The sequence below is a fragment of the Mesoplodon densirostris genome, chromosome X (genome assembly GCF_025265405.1).
Source record: "Mesoplodon densirostris isolate mMesDen1 chromosome X, mMesDen1 primary haplotype, whole genome shotgun sequence".
NCBI lineage: Eukaryota > Metazoa > Chordata > Mammalia > Artiodactyla > Ziphiidae > Mesoplodon > Mesoplodon densirostris.
Window position 1 is genome coordinate 20875755 of NC_082681.1, and position 20648 is coordinate 20896402.

General features: G+C 45.1%; 1 non-coding gene across 1 annotated transcript; it reads left to right on the forward strand.

The window, feature by feature from the left end:
• The first annotated feature begins 15280 nt into the window (after positions 1 to 15280).
• On the forward strand, positions 15281 to 15383 carry LOC132482851 (U6 spliceosomal RNA). Its single transcript, XR_009531010.1, has one exon. It is a non-coding gene; the product is annotated as a U6 spliceosomal RNA (small nuclear RNA).
• Positions 15384 to 20648: the final 5265 nt, after the last annotated feature.

A 20648-nucleotide genomic window follows, 5' to 3' on the forward strand; every position in this document is an offset into this window, starting at 1 on the left:
TGTGTGCACTCACTCTCAAGCAAATACCAGACTACCAAATACAACTTTCTTTTTTGAAATAAAAAAGCACTGAGAAGTTTCTTCCAACTTAGGGCTTACTGGGAAAAATATAATTCGGCATTCCGTGATACATTATACTATAAAAATTCAGTTTCCACTTTTAAACTCCTAATTATTTTCTTCTAAAAATCCTTTTTATATATGTGAAAAATACCTGAAACACAACCTGGTAATATAGGAGTTTCGAGTCCATCAGTAAGGCAAATGCCATATAATATTTGCTTGTCTAATTTAGTTTTTACGTAGGTAATATATAGACAGGGTTTAAAAACCAAAACATGTACTATAAAGGTGCAAAGCGCAAGTTTCTGTCCTGTTCCTGCATCCATCTGCCCAGTTACCTCCCACACGTTAGATAAACTTATTAGTTGTTTAATATATCTTCTCTCAAAGTTCCTTTATACAAATAGAAGCAAATATGAATAGATTTTTCTTTTTTGCCTCTTTACATGAAAGGTAGCATATTATACTCAATCATCTCATATTTTTTAGGTTAACTTTCAAAAGTATTGAGGAGGAGTCCCTAAAGATAATGGATTCCTATTCTAAAGGCATGGCTTCTCCGTGCTACCGCAGTTTGGATTTTTAATGCATTTTGGCCCAGATTAATCTAGGTAATTTTTCAAGAAACAAACATGGAATTGACGGGGAGCAGTTTGGCGTTGTAGTGCTATCATCCTGGAGTGCACAATTAGGATGCTGTCTGTGGTTCATTAAGCTTCATTTTTAGCGCTTTATTTCCATATCATCACCAGTGAAGAAGACATTGGCAAAAGTGATTGGGAAGATCCTCTTAGAACACAGCACATTAATACCACTCTTAATGCTTGGAAATGGTTCAGAAATGAAATGTGCCCTGGAATCGACTCATATTTAATAGAATGAAGTACTCTTAATGTTTCCTCACACCCAAATGCCTGGAAGCACCATCAACTGCCACACAGGATGGAGGTGAGAGTGTTAGGAAAATGTGTAACTAGATCGTCTGGGTTACTGCGTGATTTATCTGTCCAGCGGTAGAGGAATCATAAGGATATGCAAATGTCCACATTCAGTTTTCATGTAAGATTAAATTTTTACTCATCAATGTTTGAAGTGATTTCTAAATTCGGAATTAATCAGTAAAAACTACAGAACTCCATTTCTCAGCATGAGTGTCCATGTGTGGAATTAAATGCCCATTTTACTCTACTTTTGACATTTCTTTTTTTTTTTTTTTTTTTTTTTTTGCAGTACGTGGGCCTCTCACTGCTGTGGCCCCTCTCCCATTGTGGAGCACAGGTTCCGGACGCGCAGGCCCAGCGGCCATGGCTCACGGGCCCAGCCGCTCCGCGGCACGTGGGATCTTCCCGGACCGGGGCACGAACCCGTGTCCCCTGCATTGGCAGGCAGACTCTCAACCACTGCGCCACCAGGGAAGCCCTTGACATTTCTTAAATGTTAGGAATTCTGAAAAAAAATACAGGATCATTGTAAAGAACAAGGTTTTCATGTGTCAATCCTGTCTGGTTAAAGCTGATGAAAGGTGACAGGTGTGGTTAAAGAATTGAAAAAAACAGCACATGTGTGTTGACCCAACATGCTTTTCTAAAGGTCTTATGGACTTTTTTTTTTTTAATCTTTATTTATTTATTTTTTTTCGGTACGTGGGCCTCTCACTGCTGTGGCCTCTCCCGTTGCGGAGCACAGGCTCCGGACGCGCAGGCTCAGCGGCCATGGCTCACGGGCCCAACCACTCCGTGGCATGTGGGATCTGCCCGGACCGGGACACGAACCCATGTCCCCTGCATCGGCAAGCGGACTCTCAACCACTGCGCCACCAGGGAAGCCCCTGGACTTTGATCAAAGTTCTCTGCACTTGTGTTTCTTAGCAGACAGAGTTGGAAGTCCTGTGTGTTTGTGTGTGTATACACACAATCATATCTACACACAGGTGTACTTGTGTATTTTCAAACACTTAATCCCAGTTAGACTCTACCCTGTCACTTATGGGCTGCCCTGCTGGTAGTGGTGTGTGCTTGGGAAATGCACACTATTTTAATAATAGCCTAAGGGAAACATAATTCGGAAGGTAAGTCTCCTGCCGAGAAAAAAAAATATACACACATGCACATATAAAATGCATTCCAGATAGAACTTCTTAGATTTACCACTGCCTGGGGTTTGCTCTGCATCACCATCGACAGCCTCAAGCTGCCTATAACCCACTGTTCTTGGTGACTCACGGCATGGGCAGTTGGTGCCAGGTTGGCCAGAAAGAAATAATCATAGTCAGTGGGTGATTTTCTGAACACGCACTAGGATCTCAGCCCTCTTTCACTACATTTGCCTTTAAAGGTCTTTAGTGCCCCTGCTCTCATGTCTCTCAAGTGTAAGGAAAAATTGTTGTTATCCTGTTGGAGTTCTGAGTACTTTGGAACGAGTTCTGGCAGTAGCAAGGAACAGTTATTTGGGCATGTTTACTGTAAAACGGAAAGTAGTTCCTTGCCGTTAATTCACCTGTAACCTCTCCACTGAGCAGCGAGATGGGATGAACCTGTGTGCCTGGCACAAAAGCTGGGCCACGGCAATGATCTCACATGATCCGGCAGAGTAGAAATCCCTCCATTTTAAAGATGTGTCAAATGACTGGAAGAAGCTGGGTGACTTGTCCAAGTCATGACAGGTAAGAAATGCAAGAACCAGGTCTGTAACCGAGGTTGGTCTGCCACAAAAGCCTGTTTATCTCAAGTGGTATTTTTCCTCTGATTACCCTTTTCCCCTTATTCCACCTCCCTGAATCATCAGGAAGGGGGGCGGGGCTTGTCAGGCTTGCTGCACGTAGAGCTGTCCTGGTCCGGCGGAAGGGCCAGGGTAAGGGTCATGGCAGACACTGGTTGACTTGGCTGACCCGAGTTCAGGGCGAGGAGTGCAGGACCACCTGGGGACAAATGTTGATGATGCTGAGGTTTTCTTACCGCAGTGGCAGTGGCTGTTTGCTCAGCCCGATTTCAAAACAGAAAGAGCTCGGATGATAGTGCAAGGGGACCCTGTGGTCTCTACTTGCTGGTTCTTAAAGAACTGGGATTAAGTCAAGTGAACCTGTTGGTCCTCTGCAGGACAGCCTCACGTGACCCTGTGTGAATGGGCTCTGGGGGTGCCTGGACAGCTGCCTTGATCCGTTGAGAAGAATACCATGGTTTACGTTGGGAAAATTCACACCTGCTTAATCAGCCGGAGCTTTGTGAGGATAGATGGGATAAATGGGGCCCAGTGAATAATATCTGGGCTTCTTAAAGAGCCCTTGACAAGATTCCACCTTGAAAGTTACACCTGGGTCAGAGATTGGACACAAAGATCCGAGATAACGGGCTGCTCTAGCCTGGGGAGTGTAACAATAGGTTCCTCCTGATGGGCTGGTCTTAGTTCATCTTAGAAAGGACAACATCTGAAGGCAAAATGTGTGCTTTAGGGTCAAGAGATTTTGACTTGCCATTTCCTACCTCAGACAAGGGGGCGGAGGGGAGAGAACCCTGGAGATTTTGTTGGTTGTTTCCTGAACGTATGTCCTAGCATGCCCATCAGACAGTATGTGCTAGAAAAATTTGGAAAGGTCCTTGACTAGAGGTATTCAGACCTTGTTACAAGGTCCAGAGAGATGTAATTTAAGATCAGCAGGGACTGAGGACTCTGCCTCCAAATGAAAGGCAAGTGATGGCCTCACTAGTCTGAGGAGAGGCGCTGAGAGGCAATGTGAATCACACCTCTAGAATCGGGAGTTGTGGGAAGGGTGAATTTCTAGAGCTAAAGTTTAGCAAACTGCCTTCTTAGAATGTGTAAATGGTCCATTTTGAACAAAGAGGGTTTCTTCCCTTACTCAATGAGTAGTGAGTTATGTAACTGGATAAACCAAAGATGCTGTACGGTGATGATGAACAAAACCCCTGGATCCAAGAGGTGGATCAGAGTGGTATGGGGGAGGAAGGCATCGTCTGAGGTGGCTGTGAGAGACTGGTGTTCTTCAACTTGCCCCTTGGGCCACTGGCCTCCACACAAGTCAGGGCTGGCTGGATCCTTATGTGCCTCACATTGTGTGATTTGTCTGCTAAGTTCCCTTTTGGAGAAGTGTACAAGCAAACGAATTTGCAAGTCCTTGTCATATTGAAACAGACTCCAAAGATGAAATACCTAGAGAGGCCAGCTATTGGTGAGCAGAGGTCTCTAATGGCTCTGAATATGTGGGCCTCCAAAATCACATGGGATTTGGGGCAGTAATCTGATCTATGACACGTCTGGCCTTGGTTTGTGCACGGGAGGATGAGAGGGAGGATGTCAGTCAGATGGGGTCCTTACCGTCAGGAAGCCACTGGGGAGAAACAGGGACATGGGACTAACTGGTCTGGGGATGGTAGTGTGATAGGTATGCGTAGTGAGGCAGCAGAAAGGAAATGTGTGTAAAATGCAGAGGTGATGCGTTTGCTAGTATGGGACTAGGGAAGGGGGGGGGGTCAATACGAAGCTCTCAAAAACCAGGCAAGGCAATTGAAAATTCAAGGGGGGCACAATCTAATGCAAACTATTGAATAGGACTTGACCCGATGCCCAGGGTGTATAAAGAAGATGAACTAAGTATGGGGTTGTCCTTGGGCTTGACTACATGCTCAACACTGCTCTACAGCCTAAAGCGCTCAGCTCCCTTCATAACCCTGTACACTCTAGCCTCTTCCAAACGATCTTGACTTGGAACTTACTGGTGAAGACAACCCAGTTCTACCCAAGGAGTACTTTTTGGACGTCCAGACTCAGAATGCAGTCAGACACATTAAAAGTGCTCCTCCCGGCCTCCCAGCCCATCACACCCTTGCATGCCAGCCATCCACACGCACACATCTTCTCCATTTCTTTGGGCACTGCTTCCAGCTCGCCTGCATGCCTCTGCCCACACAGGCCCTCCAGAGCTCCAAGGCATCTTTGGCCACACCCTTCTGCTCTGGCCTCCTGGCTCTGCAGAGAAACACAGAGAAGGATCCCTGGACTCTGGTTCCCCAGACACCGTCCTACAGGGGCCTGGGATTGCAAGGGAGTGGGGAAACCTCTCCAAGCATTAGACGGCCAGCTAGGGGGATGAACGGGCCAAATATCCATCACATTAAGGAGAATCCCTGCCTGCTTGCCTCCTGCCATCCCAGGGGGCTTGTGTCATTTTGCCCCTTGGGTGATCACAGTTTGAAAACCGCAAAGCTCGACTTCTTGCTGGGCTTTTCTCTTTTAGACTTCAGGAGCTGGGAGACAGGTTGGGGCCTGGACAGGAAGGGGCTCCAGCTGCAGGGACTCTAAGATCTTGGCCACATCTGCCCTCTTGGCACCCTCTCTGTGGGCTGCGCACTGTCCACATTTAGAATGGAGCTAGCCTGGACACCGACCATTGCCGAGTGATAACAGGAAAGCTGCATTTAGATGAAAGCCTTAGGCTGAGGTTTTCTAGAAAATGAGCAGATGGGAGTGTGAAGCCTGCTTCTTGCTCGCAAGAAAATATTCTAACTCTCTAGTGATGACATATTCTGATTTGAGGGTTCAAAACAGGAGAAGCTCCGAAGGGTCCCTTTACCCCTCCACCCTGACCTTTCACGGTTCTCCATCCCTAAAATACCTCTTTCTACTCTTCTCTACCAGAGCCCCTAGAGGAGAATTTCACACACTAGGCCTTTTACCCAGGAGGCAGGCAAGCAGGACACTCAGGCGAGCACCTCTCCAGCCTCTTGATTACCCATCCCCACCCCACCTCTCTCCACCGTTCTCCCCCATTTCCCGCCAGACTCTGAGTTCCTGGGGAGTTGCCATCTCCTTTGTAAAGAAAGGTTTTTCTCTCCGGGTCACATAATGAAGCTGCACCAGCTCCTCTGATTCCAGAGTTGACAGGGAGAAAGGAGAAAGCTATGCAGAAGTGTTTCCCAGGATCAAATTCCCGTCTGTAGCTCCCCAAAGAAACCAAAGTGGTCTTGGAAGACCAGTATTGGAGTGAACGGGTGATTCTGAGTAATCCCCTTGTCTGTCTTTCTTGTAATCTTCTGGCCCAGACCACGTGGATTAAAGGAGTGGTTTCGCCACATCTCTATAAGACATTGAGAGGACAAGATCCGATCGAAGACTGCGGTATTAGTTAAGACGCTCGTGGCTACAAGTAAGGATAAATCCAACTCAAAATGATTTAAACAACAAGGGATTTATCATCTCACATAACAAGACACCGCGATGCACGGAAGCTCCAGGGATGGTTACGTCTCAACGTTATTATGAAGGATCCAGAGCCTTTCCATCTTTCAACTTTGCCCACTTCAGCATGTTGGATAGCTTTGCTCATGGTTGAAAGATGGTTGTAAAACTTCAATAAAGCTGAATAAAAAAAGATGGCTGTCACAGTTGTAGTAATAATACATCTTCACACGCAACTTCCTGCTGGTAGCAATGAGACTCTTTTTTTATTCTCAAGTCTCCTGTGAAGAGCTAATACCCTCGTCCAGCAGACATCCCTTCATGACTCATTGCCCAGAGTCAGCTCACATGCCCTGAGCTGTTGAGTATAAAGGCTAACCAAGATTCATGCCCTGGGCAGAGGCCAGTCTTACCTGAAAGACGTGGCTACAGAGAGGAGGATGAACACTACCCTGAACAAATTAGTGGATTTTCAGCAAGGAAGAAGGGAGGAACATCTATTGGGTAGGTGAACAACTGGGTTGACTACACCTGTGCACTCCCAGAGGGCAACACCAGTAGGCCTATAGGGCACTCTTGCTGCATCTGGGGTGGAGAAGTGCATTAGGCATCAGCAACTTTGGCAGGGATAGACAACTTCATTGAGCTTCAGGGATTCCAGAATGTAGAGCTACAAAGAAAGAAATTCATCACCTTCTAGACATTCCAGCTCAACTCAATTCCCACTGTCTCTTCAAGGTCATCCAGGTCAATCTTGAATCTTTAGTGATTGGTTGTCCTCTACAGTAGTCCTGCCAAGTGGTTGCCCAAACACTCCTTGAACACCTCCCGTGGCAGGGATCTCACCACTTAACAAGCAATGTTATCTCTAGGGAGCTCTAAATATTAGAAAGCGTTTTCTGCCGACTCTAAAGTGTCCACACATGTACTGTTTGCTCAGTGATTAGGTGGCAGAGCCTTTGAAGTTGCTTGCTGTCAGTGTTTACTGGAAATGGAAGTTTTCAGATGTTTCTAACTAAAATTTCCTTGCAACTTCATATGTGTTGCCAAGAGATACTTAAAAAAATAAACAACCAAATAACTCTGGGAAAATTTTGGCTTGTCTTCATTAAGATCTGTAAATATTTTTCAAAATTCAAACCCATTTTGGGTTTGACTGGTTTAAATTTTAACAAGAGATTAGACCATAGCATAACCTAATAACTAACATTTTGGGGGAAAATGTTTTAAGGAAATGCATTGCAGTATTAGCTTTGAAAGTACTCATTGTATGTGAGTCCCACATTGCTCCTTCCCCGGTTAGATTGGAGAAGCCTGGCTGAACTCCTGGTTGTCCCTGTGGGAAGAGGAGATCATTTCCCTTGGTGCCACCTTCACTCAGTGTAGGATGGTGTATTTGCAGTGTTCACATGAATCCAGATGAATGGGGAATAACAATGGCTCCCGCCTTGGCCATGACTGTTCAAGGGCTTGGTAGCATCGATTGCTGTGCTGCAGTGGGTAGGGGTTGGGGACAATGTCCCAGGGAGAGTCTAGGGTAGAGATTAAGGGACCTTTTGTCCCCCAGTGACTGTTCTTCTCTGACTACATGGATCACCACTGCCTAACCAGACCAAAAGTAGTTGTCTAGGCTCACCAGAATAATGGATTCTAGTCAATTGTTCTCGAATCTCAGTATGATGCTATGGAAAGATTTTCTCTATGTCCAGCTGGGAAGACTGCCCATAAATATGCTTGCATTGTCAGAGACATGATATCACATTTTTTTGAACTGAAGTATAGTTGACGTACTGTAATATTATGTTACAGGTGTACAATATAGTGGTTTACAATTTTTTAAAGTTATACTCCATTTATCGTTATTATAAAATATTGGCTATATTCCCCATGTTGTGCAATATATACTTGTAGCTTATTTTATACCTAATAGTTTGTATCTCTTTATCTCCTACCTGTTTTTTGCCCCTCCCCCCTTCCTCACCCCACTGGTCACCACTAGTTTGTTCTCTATATCTGTGAGTCTTCTTCTTTTTTATTATATTCACTAGTTTGTAGTATTTTTCAGATCTCACATATAAGTGACATCATACAGTATTTGTCTTTCTCTGTCTGACTTATTTCACTTAGCATAATGTCCTCCCAGTCCATCCATGTTGTTGCAAATGGCAAAATTTCATTCTTTTTCATGTCTGAGTAGTATTCCAGTGTGTGTGTGTGTGTGTGTGTGTGTGTGTGTGTGTGTACCACATCTTCTTTATCCAGTCATCTGTTGATGGACACTTAGGTTGTTTCCATGTCTTGGCTATTGTAAATAATGCTGCTATGAACATTGGGGTGCATGTATCTTTTCAAATTAGAGCTGATTCCATCTATAATGTTACCCCCTCTTTTCACCATCCTCCTGATTCATGTTCCTTCCCTCCACCACCAACTCTGAAGCCACTATCCTTGCAGCAGCCCTACTCCTCCCTTCCACCTCCCTTTTTTGGCTCTGGCCACCCCATGTTCAGACATGGGCTTTGGATTTGGTTTTGGCTTTGTGTAAATACAGTTAAGGCAGATTCATTCTTCTCTAACAGTGGCCAAGAGTCTGACATAGCCTGTGGAACCAACCTTCATAAAATTGTTCCCAATTCCCAATAGTCATACTTGGCCATTCTTCTACTTTAACCAACGTGCCCTCATTTTTCCAGTGGTGTCTCTTTAGGCTGTTCCCTCAAGAGGTTAGCTACTCACTGCTCCTGTGACTCAGTAGGGAGTGTTGTCCCAGCCTGTGGCACACTTGGAGTTCCCCCCCCCACTTTGGGGCACATCTCCTGGCTCTGATGATGGATATAATTTTTTTAATAGCCAGAAGTTAGTAAAGGCCAAGTCTGATGCACTGGACGCAGTGTTCTGTCACTAACCAGATCCTTCTGCGTATTATATAGATGCCAAGGAAGCCAGGTTCTCGTGGGGTGCCCTCAGTCTCAAGGTAAGTAATTTTGCTCAAAAACGAGATGTGGTTATGAAAGAAGGAGAGAGATTTTCTCACTCGACTCAGAAGTGGGTTCTGAAGGCAGGTCACGTGAACAGTGCTTCACATCTGTACTTGGGGAGGAGGAGCCAGCATGCTTGGAAGTGCAAGTCCTGCTCTTTTGTTAAAAGTCACCGATTTCATGACTCCATGGACTCATGGTGGGCTGGTGTGAGGCTGCATCAAGAGGACCTATCAGCTTGGTGGTCATATCCAGCTTCCTTCAACATTGGCCTTTGTCATCTTGTCACCCATGACCTGCTTCTCCAGCAGTCATCACTGGCGTGATCAGTGCTCAGACCCATTGGAGCCTCAATCTCTCACAGACAAATTCTGAAACTGGAAAAAAAAAACTAAGGAAGGCCAGGTTTGTCCCAGGCCCCCTCATCCTCCCAGGTAGCAGTCTCTTCCTACCCTAAAGGCTCGGATGGTCTGCTTTCCCTCCTGGAGCTTCTGCATTTTGACAGGGAGCAACGTCTTCAGCGGAAGCAATGACATCGTCATTGCGGGATTTGAGGAGAGGGCAGTGAGGAAGGGCAGGGCATGGGAGGCTACTTCCAAGTTTCCCAAATCACTCACTAGCTCCGAAAAACACCAGCCACTGGACTGTTTCACATCCTCAAGAGAACATGCCACCAAGATGGTCTCCACAACCTTGTCATGACAGGCCAAGAGGAAGATGGTTTCCATTTAGTCTATACTTTCGGCTGCTTCCCCAAGGGAGGGCCGGGCCCATCCTACTCACTGTTTTTATAACAGGCAGGAGCCTGTCTGGCGATGCGGCCAGACTTGTCGGGTGGCTACGTGGATTGCAGATAAGCTGAGCGAGGACTCAGGGTAGAAGGCACCATGAGTGGATGCCAGCCAGACCACCATGGCGCAGGCAAGCTGATTATACAGGCGGATGCCTACTCTGGAGAGGGCTGGGCTGTTGGGGAACTGGAGGCTGGTTCAGCAGTCCACCTAATTTGAGACCTAAGTAAAAATGTGTGTTTGGTAATGGAGACGCTCATATTGAAAACAGGTGGTGTTTGGGTTTTTGCCTACTCTCGAAAATGGATTGTCTGAGGCCCACAGTGCTTTTCTGGCTCCAACGTCTCAGCCCGTTGTTGGTTTGGAGCTCCACTAAGGATGAGGTCTGCTTGAGCCTCTGTTCTGAAGGGGGCTCCTTGAAGGTCAAAAGGATATGGGGTTGTTGTTGAGTTGCAGACCTTGCCTCACAATGAAGAGCAGGGGAAAATAATGAAGGCTGCTGATCCAAGCAGCAGGCATCATGTAAGCACATGGGAGAGAGAAAGCTGCAACTGACATGCTAATACAAGGCATAACATACAGAAAATGACAAAAGTAGAAGGAAGCACAACTGCCAACCAAGCAGTACGGACTAGGGTTTTCCAGACTCTTCTCTCAAAGCTTCAAAGCTTACTATAGTGCATTGGAGGTATTTCATAAGTAGGGCTGATTCATTGGTGCATTCCTTGATGCGTTTATTCATTCATTCCATAAACTCTTCTTCCATGGAGAGAGGGGTCAGTCACATAAGAATGTGTGTGTGTGTGTGTGTGTGTGTGTTTGTAAGTGTGGGATCCTGGTTATTATTTAAATAATGCAGTTCCTTTCTTTGCTCTCTGCAAACCATACCCTCATCTTCATCCTGTAGTGTGCTTATTTTCAAGTGCAGTCAAGAATAAGTCAGAAAGTGATCTGTCCAAGTGTTGCTACCTAGAAACAGAAAGTTGATTCCATCTGTATGCCCAGTCATCCATAATAGCTTCTACTGCATGTCATCTCATTTTTAATATTTTATCTTTTTTTTTTTTTTTTTTTTTTGCGGTACATGGGCCTCTCCTGTTGAGGAGCACAGGCTCTGGATGTGCAGGCTCAGCGGCCATGGCTCACGGGCCTAGCCGTTCCGCGGCATGTGGGATCCTCTGGACTGGGGCACGAACCCGTGTCCACTGCATCAGCAGGCAGACTCTCAACCACTGCGCCACCAAGGAAGCCCTATCACCAGGGAAGCCCTATCATTTTTTTAAAGAGCAACAACACCCACCGTTGTATATTGGTTACAAACGGTCAATGTAGAACTTAATTGGAGTTTTTGTGGGTTGGTGCAGTTGGTGTGCTGGTCCCATGTATGTGGACGTAGAGCTCAGGTTGAAAGGGGGGCACAGTGGGACGCCCGCCACCACCAACCCACTCTGCAAGCTGTCTTTGGATCAGAAGGACCGCTATGTGTAGGTAATGCTTGGGTGTTTGAATGGGACTTCTAAGGTTTCTACCTGCTCTACAGGTCAGTGTTTTAAAGCCAACTCAATGGATTACATTAGTTCTACACAGTTGGGAAAGGGTAGCCAAGGGCCTGAGTGTGGCCCTTATTGTTAACATCACTTTTGATTGTGGCTTATATTAAAAGATTACGAATACCCCCCAAAGAAAAAGAAAAGGAAAAAAAAACCTACAAACACAATGAATAAATTTACTGTGAGATTTTCAATATGTTGGGCCACATTTGGCCATCTGTGGCATTACTGGGAAAATTACCTGCAAGATTTTACATAGTTACTGGTCTCAGATACTTACTGGAATGCAACAAATACAGAATCATCGACATATGCAAACCCTGACGAATTTGCAGGTGGGTATCTGCTGGGTGTTCAGCAGCGAGCTAGGTGATTCTCTGAATTCAGTTCCCAAACTGGGAAGTTCAACCTGTACTTTGTTTCATGTGAAAATATGGGCAAACTTGGTGTGGCTTTCTGGTTCCCATAGAAATGCCCTGGAGAACACTCTTGCACTGCTGGTGGGAATGTAAGTTGATACAGCCACTATGGAGAACAGTAGGTAGGTTCCTTAAAAAACTAAAAATAGAACCACCATACGACCCAGCAATCCCACTACTGGGCATATACCCTGAGAAAACCATAATTCAAAAAGAGTCATGTACCAAAATGTTCACTGCAGCTCTATTTACAATAGCCAGGTCATGGAAGCAACCTAAGTGTCCATCGACAGATGAATGGATAAAGAAGATGTGGCACATATATACAATGGAATATTACTCAGCCATAAAAAGAAATGAAATTGAGTTATTTGTAGTGAAATGGATGGACCTAGGGACTGTCATACAGAGTGAAGTAAGTCAGAAAGAGAAAAACAAATACTGTATGCTAACACATATATATGGAATCTAAGAAAAAAAAATGGTTCTGAAGAACCTAGGGTCAGGACAGGAATAAAGATGCAGACATAGAGAATGGACTTGAGGACACGGGGAGGGGGAAGGGTAAGCTGGGATGAATTGAGAGAATGGCATGGACATATATACACTACCAAACGTAAAATAGATAGCTAGTGGGAAGCAGCCGCATAGCACAGGGAGATCAGCTCAGTGCTTTGTGATCATCTAGAGGGGTGGGATAGGGAGGGTGGGAGGGAGGGAGACACAAGACGGATGAGATATGGGGATATAAGTATATGTATAACTGACTCACTTTGTTATAAAGCAGAAACTAACACACCATTGTGAAGCAATTATACTCCAATGAAGATGTTAAAAAATTAAATTAAATTAAAAAAAAAAAGAAATGCCCTGGAGCCTTTCTGCCTCTCTGCAGTCTGTGAGTCTGAGCCTCAAGCTGGACAGCATGGCAGTGTAGCCAAAGGGGATCTGAGATTGGAGGCCATTTGGTTTATGACCATTTGGGTGTCTTAAACCCTCATGAATCTGAATGGGTCTTTTTAATTTTGTTGCTGAGTTAGTGGGTTAATTGCTTCAAATTCCATTTTGTTCTGGCTGGGGCCTTATGCTCTTATTTTTGTTTCTTGAGGACTGTACTTGATTTTCTCACTTGAATACTATAACTATGCTGTCTGCAGTGCCCCTAGGGGACCCACTCTTTGGCCATGTTCTCTGATCACTGGTGAACAACTAGGAAGTCCTGCTCCTCTTCAGTGACCGAATGGAATGGGAGTGGAGAACTTTGATCCCGGTCATGAATCTTTCAATGGACTCTCCTGTGAAGCACCCCCCCCAAAACTGTTCCTGGAGAGCACCTCCTTGTTAAGGAGACACCACAAATCTGAAGGTAGTCTGCCCTGGATGTGACCACAGGGAGGAAAAATGGCATGGGAGGTGCTTCATATACCCTTTGCGGAGATTTCTCTCTGCATATATGTGTGTGTAAAAATATACATTGTGATTTTGCTTTCTCTAGCATGAACTCACCAAAGTTAACCTAATTAATGAACTTAGAGACCATTCTAAACCTTTTCTGGTTTCTTTATGCTATGTTGAAATCCACATATAATTAGCCAGTCATTTCTAAATCCAGGAGAAATTAGTCATATTTGTAGGTGAAAATGTTGAGAAATAAAGAGGAAAGGGAGAGGGTAGAAAAAGATCATGTACAGGCACAGTACATGTGTTTCAAATTTTTTTTCCTGAGACTCTGAAAAGAGAAATGAAGTTTTGCATTTACCAAGTCTATTAGGTTTTCTGATTTCAGAACAGGATAAACTGGGTTTTTCCTTCCCAGTTGTAAGCTAGAATTGAAATTGAGGCCAACTTCTTCTTCTTGGACTTAGAAAGTATTTTCCAGGCAGAGTATATTAAGGCACAACTTTTCTCGTAACTGATCAGTATGTACAAAAATGTTTGAACAAATGCCTTCTTCATTCCATGGAAAATAAGGTGCTGATAAGATACTGGAATAAAAACATAACCACCTGTTTAATAAAGAGTTCCACTGGGGAGAGAGAGACGAGGAGAATCTGTGTGTTCCCGTATCCTCAGCCCAAGGACTTTCCTAGTCCGAATGACCTAAGTTACTAAAAGAAAAGTGGGTGAGTTCCAACCAACATATTCATAAAGTTTGCTGCTTTCTTAGAAAGAAGTTGCAACCAAACGTCGGGCAGTGCTCCTTGGGCATTTTTCATGGGCTAGTTTGCGAAAGTCAAGTGAAGGAATTGTTTGAATCTTCTTTGACAAGTGCTGCGTGGGCCAAAGCTTCAAGGAGATTTATCAATGTCATTGAAGTAGCTTCTACAACAGAGGAGGGATGTAATATCTAAGTTGTGTAAACCTGGGCCATTCGGGCTGGGGGGCAGCTGAAGGTGAGGCTGTTTGAGCGGAGCCAGCATTTCGAATTCACTCTTCCTTTGTCCTCCTTGGCCTATCTTCTCAGTAATGGATTTGTCAACGACAGGATTGACCTAACCAATTTCCTAACAGCAACGCCTTGTTGTCGAGCAAACAATTATAGTAAGAATGTTGAGATTTGTGCTCAAATTGTATTTTGTTACACCGACTTCCTTCAGACCTCAAGTGAGTATGGTATGGAGAGCTTTAACATGAAATGATCTCTATGAAGAATTTCATTTTCCCAGGATCTTTGAATGAAATGGATACTGATTCGCTATTGTTTTCTCCCAGGGCTTATCTGGAGGGAGAACAGAGGGGCTATAGAAGTGTATGCTCCTCTCTTTCTTTGGGGGAGAGATCAAGCAGATAAGAGCGAGGGAATCTTCAACCAGCAGGGAGTCCCCTTCAGAGCAGGAATGTGAACAGGTCAATTCTTCCAGCTCTTAATGGGTTTGGGTTAGGAGTTTGTGTGTATTTACATATATAGAATTGTACACGCTAGCCCTGTCAGCTTGGGCTCATAAACAAATATGATCAAGGGATTCTCTTTACTTGATCTTTCCTTGACAAAGAATGTACATCGCACAGGGCTGGAGGGTCCCACTCTTCCCTGCAGCCCGATGTCACCATCGATCGATTCCCTGCATAGAGGTAATGTACCAGGTGCAAACCTCCTTAAATGTTATCATCCAGCCCACATTTCACCATTTTGTTGATGAGACTATCATGGAAGACAATACAGTTTAGAACACACAGAGGATCAGCAGAGCTTAGAACGTGCAGGTAAGGAAGGGTACTTATTGGACCAGAAAATCTGGAGCAGGGCCTTCACTGTTTTGTAAGTGAGGAAGGAATTAAAAGTCAGCATTAGGTGCTGGCTTCCAATATACTAAAATTGGAATGATATAGAGAAGATTAGTATGGCCCCTGTGCAAGGATGACACCCAAGTTCGTGAAGCGTTCCATATTTTTGAATGGACTTGAGGACACGGGGAGGCGGAGGGTAAGCTGGGATGAAGTGAGAGGGTGGCGTGGACATATCTACACTACCAAATGTAAAATAGATAGCTAGTGGGAAGCAGCCGCATGGCACAGGGAGATCTGCTCGGTGCTTTGTGACCACCTAGAGGGCTGGGATAGGGAGGGTGGGAGGGAGATGCAAGAGGGAGGGGATATGGGGATATATGTATACGTATAGCTGATTCACTTTGTTATACAGCAGCAACTAACACACCATTGTAAAGCAGTTATACTCCAATAAAGACGTTAAAAAACCCAAAAAGTCAGCATCAGAAACCCACTCTAAGCTATTCTAGGTTGTTGGTTTTATTTTTGTTTGAGAACACTGTTGCAAAATATAACCTATGCTGTAGGTTCAGTCATTCTCAGTACTTTCCGTGATCTTCGTGATGTCCTGTATTTAACACCTCCTGCAGGTGTTGTTATAGAAGCAGGAGCACTATGGCCTTCCTGCTTCCCGTCATCAAACATCGCTCTTTGACTGGAGCTGCTCAGAGGTTTCCTCTTTAACATTTTCAAGCCCAATAGTGTGTGGGATCCACATTCTTTTCTAAATATGCAAAAGCCACCTGTTTGAGAATGTGGTCCAGAATATTGCTGGGGCTCAATGTCAGGCTCACTGCTTTGCAGTTTCCGGAATCCACCCATATGTGTGTCTATATTTAGCTGCCACCATCAACATTTTCCATCTCTTACATGTTTAGCCAACTTTTGTGTGGGCTGTTGCTTTGACCTTGCAGCGAAGTTCTAAGCGTGTATGGGACCAAAATAAATAATTAAAAGATCATCTGTTCACCGCAGCCAGGCATACTAGAGAGACGAACAGCTCCTCTCAATGGCTTTGGGTGGCTGAGCGTCTTGTACTGGCAACTTGGGTTTTTGCCCCTTGGCAGAGACGCTCCCTCACAGATGCACGGCAGGGCCCCATCCACTCTGGGAGGGGTGCAGGCGATGGGATGGGGTCTGGTCATAGATGCCTGGACCACAGCATTCTAGAAAAAGCCTAACCTTCTACCTGCTTGCGTGGGACAGAGACTGGCAACAGAGGCTATTTCTGGGAGATCCAGAAGGGGAAGGAAATCACATGGCGTAGATTGTTCTTGTTTAATAATTTTCTCCATAAAACCTGTTTCAAATGAACAGCCAGGACAGATTAGCGGGGAGATGTGACAAAAGTTGAGCCTTTGAGGGCAGGGATTATGCTGAGAAGGAACTGAGGAAAACCCCATGACGACGCAATTCTCAGCTCATTTCCTTTGCCCTGCACAGGGATGGTCATATGTTAGCATCTGGTGCAATATCCCCTGTTAAAGGAGCAGAGTGGGAAAGCGTGTCATAGAGCAAGCCCTGGATGGTCAACTCCACAAGGGAGGGGCCCAGGTCTGTCTTGTTCAGGCACTTATTCCAGAACAATGCCTAGAACAATGCCTGACATGGAGTAGGAGATCAAGAATTTTTCGTTTCAATCCATGACAATACATAGTATCATAATGTAGTTTAAAGAACAAAACAAGAACAAAAAATTAATAAATTCGTTGGTCCCCTTTGAGGATGTTAGGTAACTAAATCATCTGAAAAGTGGTGAATAGAAAGAAAGAATCAAGCATTTATCTTCCTTTCCTACGTAAACCATACCCCAGGGGAACAAAATATATTATGAGGCAAAGATTCATTTTACTGCAAGCATTCCACCTAATAAATGAAGAGAGACTGACAGAATGGGGGTGTCAGAATTTTGCATCCACTAATAAATCAATGAGTCCAGGCCTTGATCATCGGTCACATTAACATCATGAGAAGAGTGATAAGCAGACAATGTGTGCTTCCTGATGACCTACACGCCACCATTTATGAAGGAATAGGCCAAAAGAATCGAACCTGAACCTGATCAAGCTTCTAATTCTAACTTCCAATTGACAGGAAATCTAGGGAACAAAGCAGTATGTTTCCATGAGTAAAATCCAGACTGTGGGAAACTGGAAAAGACAAACGCTAAAGGAAAAAAGGAGAGAGAGAGAGAGGAAAGGGGGACCTGAGAGATTTTAAAAGGCTTAAGAAATGTATCGATTAATTGCAATGAATGAATTGGAGGTTGATTCTGATTTGAACAAATAAATTGTTTTAAAATGTTTTTAAGGGAATTCCCTAGCAGTCCAGTGGTTAGGACTCAGCGCTTTCACTGCTGAGGGCTCGGGTTCGATCCCTGGTCGGGGAACTAAGATCCTACAAGCCGGGCGGCAAGGCCAAAAAGAAAAGAAAATATAAATCAAATGTTTCTTAAAAGAGAGAAATATTTGTTGATGGATGAACGGTGGCAAGTTGAAGGGGAAGGCTACAGCTTGACAAGCTCGTCTGTGCTCAGGGACTAGCCCAAGCCACGGGGTAGCGGGACTAATTTTAGTTCCCACCTGCTGGTGGAAACAGGGCTCTGAAGATTCTGCCAGGCTTGATTGGAATTATGCTCCATTTCAAAGCTGTAAAAAATAGATGCGAAGCTTCGAGCGAGCAGAGACCACATCTACCTTATTCAGTGTCTTCCAAGTGCCTAGGGGCCACGCGAGGCATACGGTAAGTGTTCTGATGTGTTTGCTGAGCTCGGAGAGCTGAATTCACATCCCGCCTGTGCCACTAACTTGCTGGGAGATAGCTAGGCAAATAATTGCTCCTCCTCTGGGCTTCTGTTTCTTCACACCTACAAAGAAGGAACTGGGCTTATTGCTAAGGAAAAGCCCTTCCACTTCACATATTCTGTGATTAGAGAAGAAGCACTTCATTTCCCAGAAATGTGACGGAGCTTAGCCCTAGATCAATCTGTGGGACTTATTTCAGTGCCACAAACACCATGACACTTCCTGCGTTACACCAGCAGACGTCCTCCTTGACCACAGGAGAAAGACCACTGCTTTTGTCCAATGGTTGTGCACTCATGTGACTTGGGTTTTCTTGTGAGTTTCCAGTTTGCTTTATGTTCACAGGAAAGGGGCCATATTGACTCAGAAGCATTTCAGTTTGTCTCCCCCCAGGGAGCCAGCTGAGTGAAGGTCAAAGGCCCACCTACCCGGGTGGTGTGAGCTGTCTAGAGCTCATTAAACCAAAGGGCGGCCCTTCAGAGTTTCCAGAACTGCTGAAGAGCTGAGCGGGTTCTTTCTGACCCACGGAGCATGCTCACACAGGTTTCCTTATGTGAGCCTGAAGGTAAGTCCGACTCTGTACCCAGAAGCAGCTCCCTGGGTCTCCAAGCAAAGGAACTCCCAAGGAAACGTAATGACCACAAAGGCCTGAATGGAGGGCTGGAAACAACTTCAGTTCCTCCCCCACCTCACCCCCCAACCAGGCCCCAGCTCCCAGCTCCTGTTTATTCATGGCCTGAGAGCTGGGGGGAGGGCCAGTGATCTGGGCACTCTCCTCTAGGGAATAAAGCCACCCTTCAGTGATGGTGGTTTAACTGCAGCCCACGCGGAGGCTTATTCAAGGATTGGAGGTTTATTCAAGGCCATTTATCAAATCAACCAGATGGAAATGTTTGTAACTTCCAAGGGTTCTGTTCCAGGATGTGTTGTGTTGTGGGATCCCTCTGCCCCGAGGCTTGCAAAGGCTGCAGCCTGGTGAGTGGCTCAGAGCTGGACACTGTTGGCAGTTAGAATTGTTAGTCTAAGAGGGAATATTAAGGTGGAAAAAGGTGTCAACAAGAGGCAGCCAATACTAGACAATGGACTTGAGCACACGGGGACGGGGAAGGGTAAGCTGGGACAAAGTGAGAGAGTGGCATGGACATATATACAGTACCAAACGTAAAACAGATAGCTAGTGGGAAGCAGCCGCAAAGCACAGGGAGATCAGCTCGGTGCTTTGTGACCACCTAGGGGGGTGGGATGGGGGAGTGGGAGGGAGGGAGATGCAAGAGGGAAGCGATGTGGGGACATATGTATATGTATAGCTGATTCACTTTGTTATAAAGCAGAAACTAACACACCACTGTAAAGCAATTATACTCCAATAAAGATGTTTAAAAAAAAAAGAGGCAGCCAAGTTCATTGGAGACCTCATCCGGGGTGAGGAGAGAGAAAATGTGAAATTTGCTCATAAGCAATCCATCCCGACTTACTCCATTGATGGAGGTGTAATTTCGATAAGGGTTACCGTCTAGTTATGTGATGGAGCATCCCATGATTTTCTGAATTGTGCTGGTTCCAGATTGATTTCTTACCTTGCTTGCTTATTTATCATTTGTTTTCTACCCCCACCCGCTTCCCTTGAAGGATTGGAGGAGGCTTTCTTCCCTAGTGAATTTTCAAAGCAGGATCATTTTGAAAGACCTTTTTACACTGCTAGCTGCTGCAGGCTGCCGGGCTGCAGGGGGCAGGCCGGCCCCCAGTTCTGGTTACTGAACCATTCAATACGCCAAGTATTTATGGGGCACCTGTGTGCATAGTTCTCTGGGGCTACAAAAGAGAAAGAAAGGCTGTTTCTGTCCTTTCTACTTGGCCCAATCCACTACCAGGGCCTCGGGAACTCTAAGGGGTGGGGAGCAAAGGTGAGAACCTCAGAACAAAAGGGCCATGTGGCAATTAGGAACTCAGGAGCCTCCTATAGAAACTGAAAGATGGCCGGGCCCTTTTAGACATCACCACCCGTGCTTCCCAAACTGAGGTCCGCAGACCCCTAGGGCTCCAGGACAGTGTGCTATCGATGGGGTGGGACTTGAAGCCACCAGAGAAAACGTATGTCTTCTTACTTAAAGATAGCGATTAGAAAGTGGAGACAGGGAGAGAAATCTTTTTTTTTTCCTTTTAGACCTGTTATTTTTATATTCAAACAAGCACATAAGCATTTATAAACTGAAAACATGAGATTTCAAAGAAACCCCCTGCTTATGGCAGCCTGCTTCAGATTATGCTCTGAAGCAGCCTGCCCCCCGCCCCCCACTTCGGTGGGACTTGTATTGAGTGATATTTCTGTGGGACATTTTAAGGGGCTCTAAGACTTATGACTGTGCAAGCCGGTGCTGCCCAAGAGAAATAGAATATGCGCCACATGGGTAATTTCAAATTTCTAGTAGCCACATTCAAAAGAAAAAAGGAACAGGTGAACCTGATTCTGGCAATAGATTTGCTTTAACCTGATATACCCCAAATATTATCATCTCAACCTGTAATCAATATTTTAAAAATTAGCGAGATAGTTTACATCCTTTTTTTTTCATTCTAAGTCTCCGAA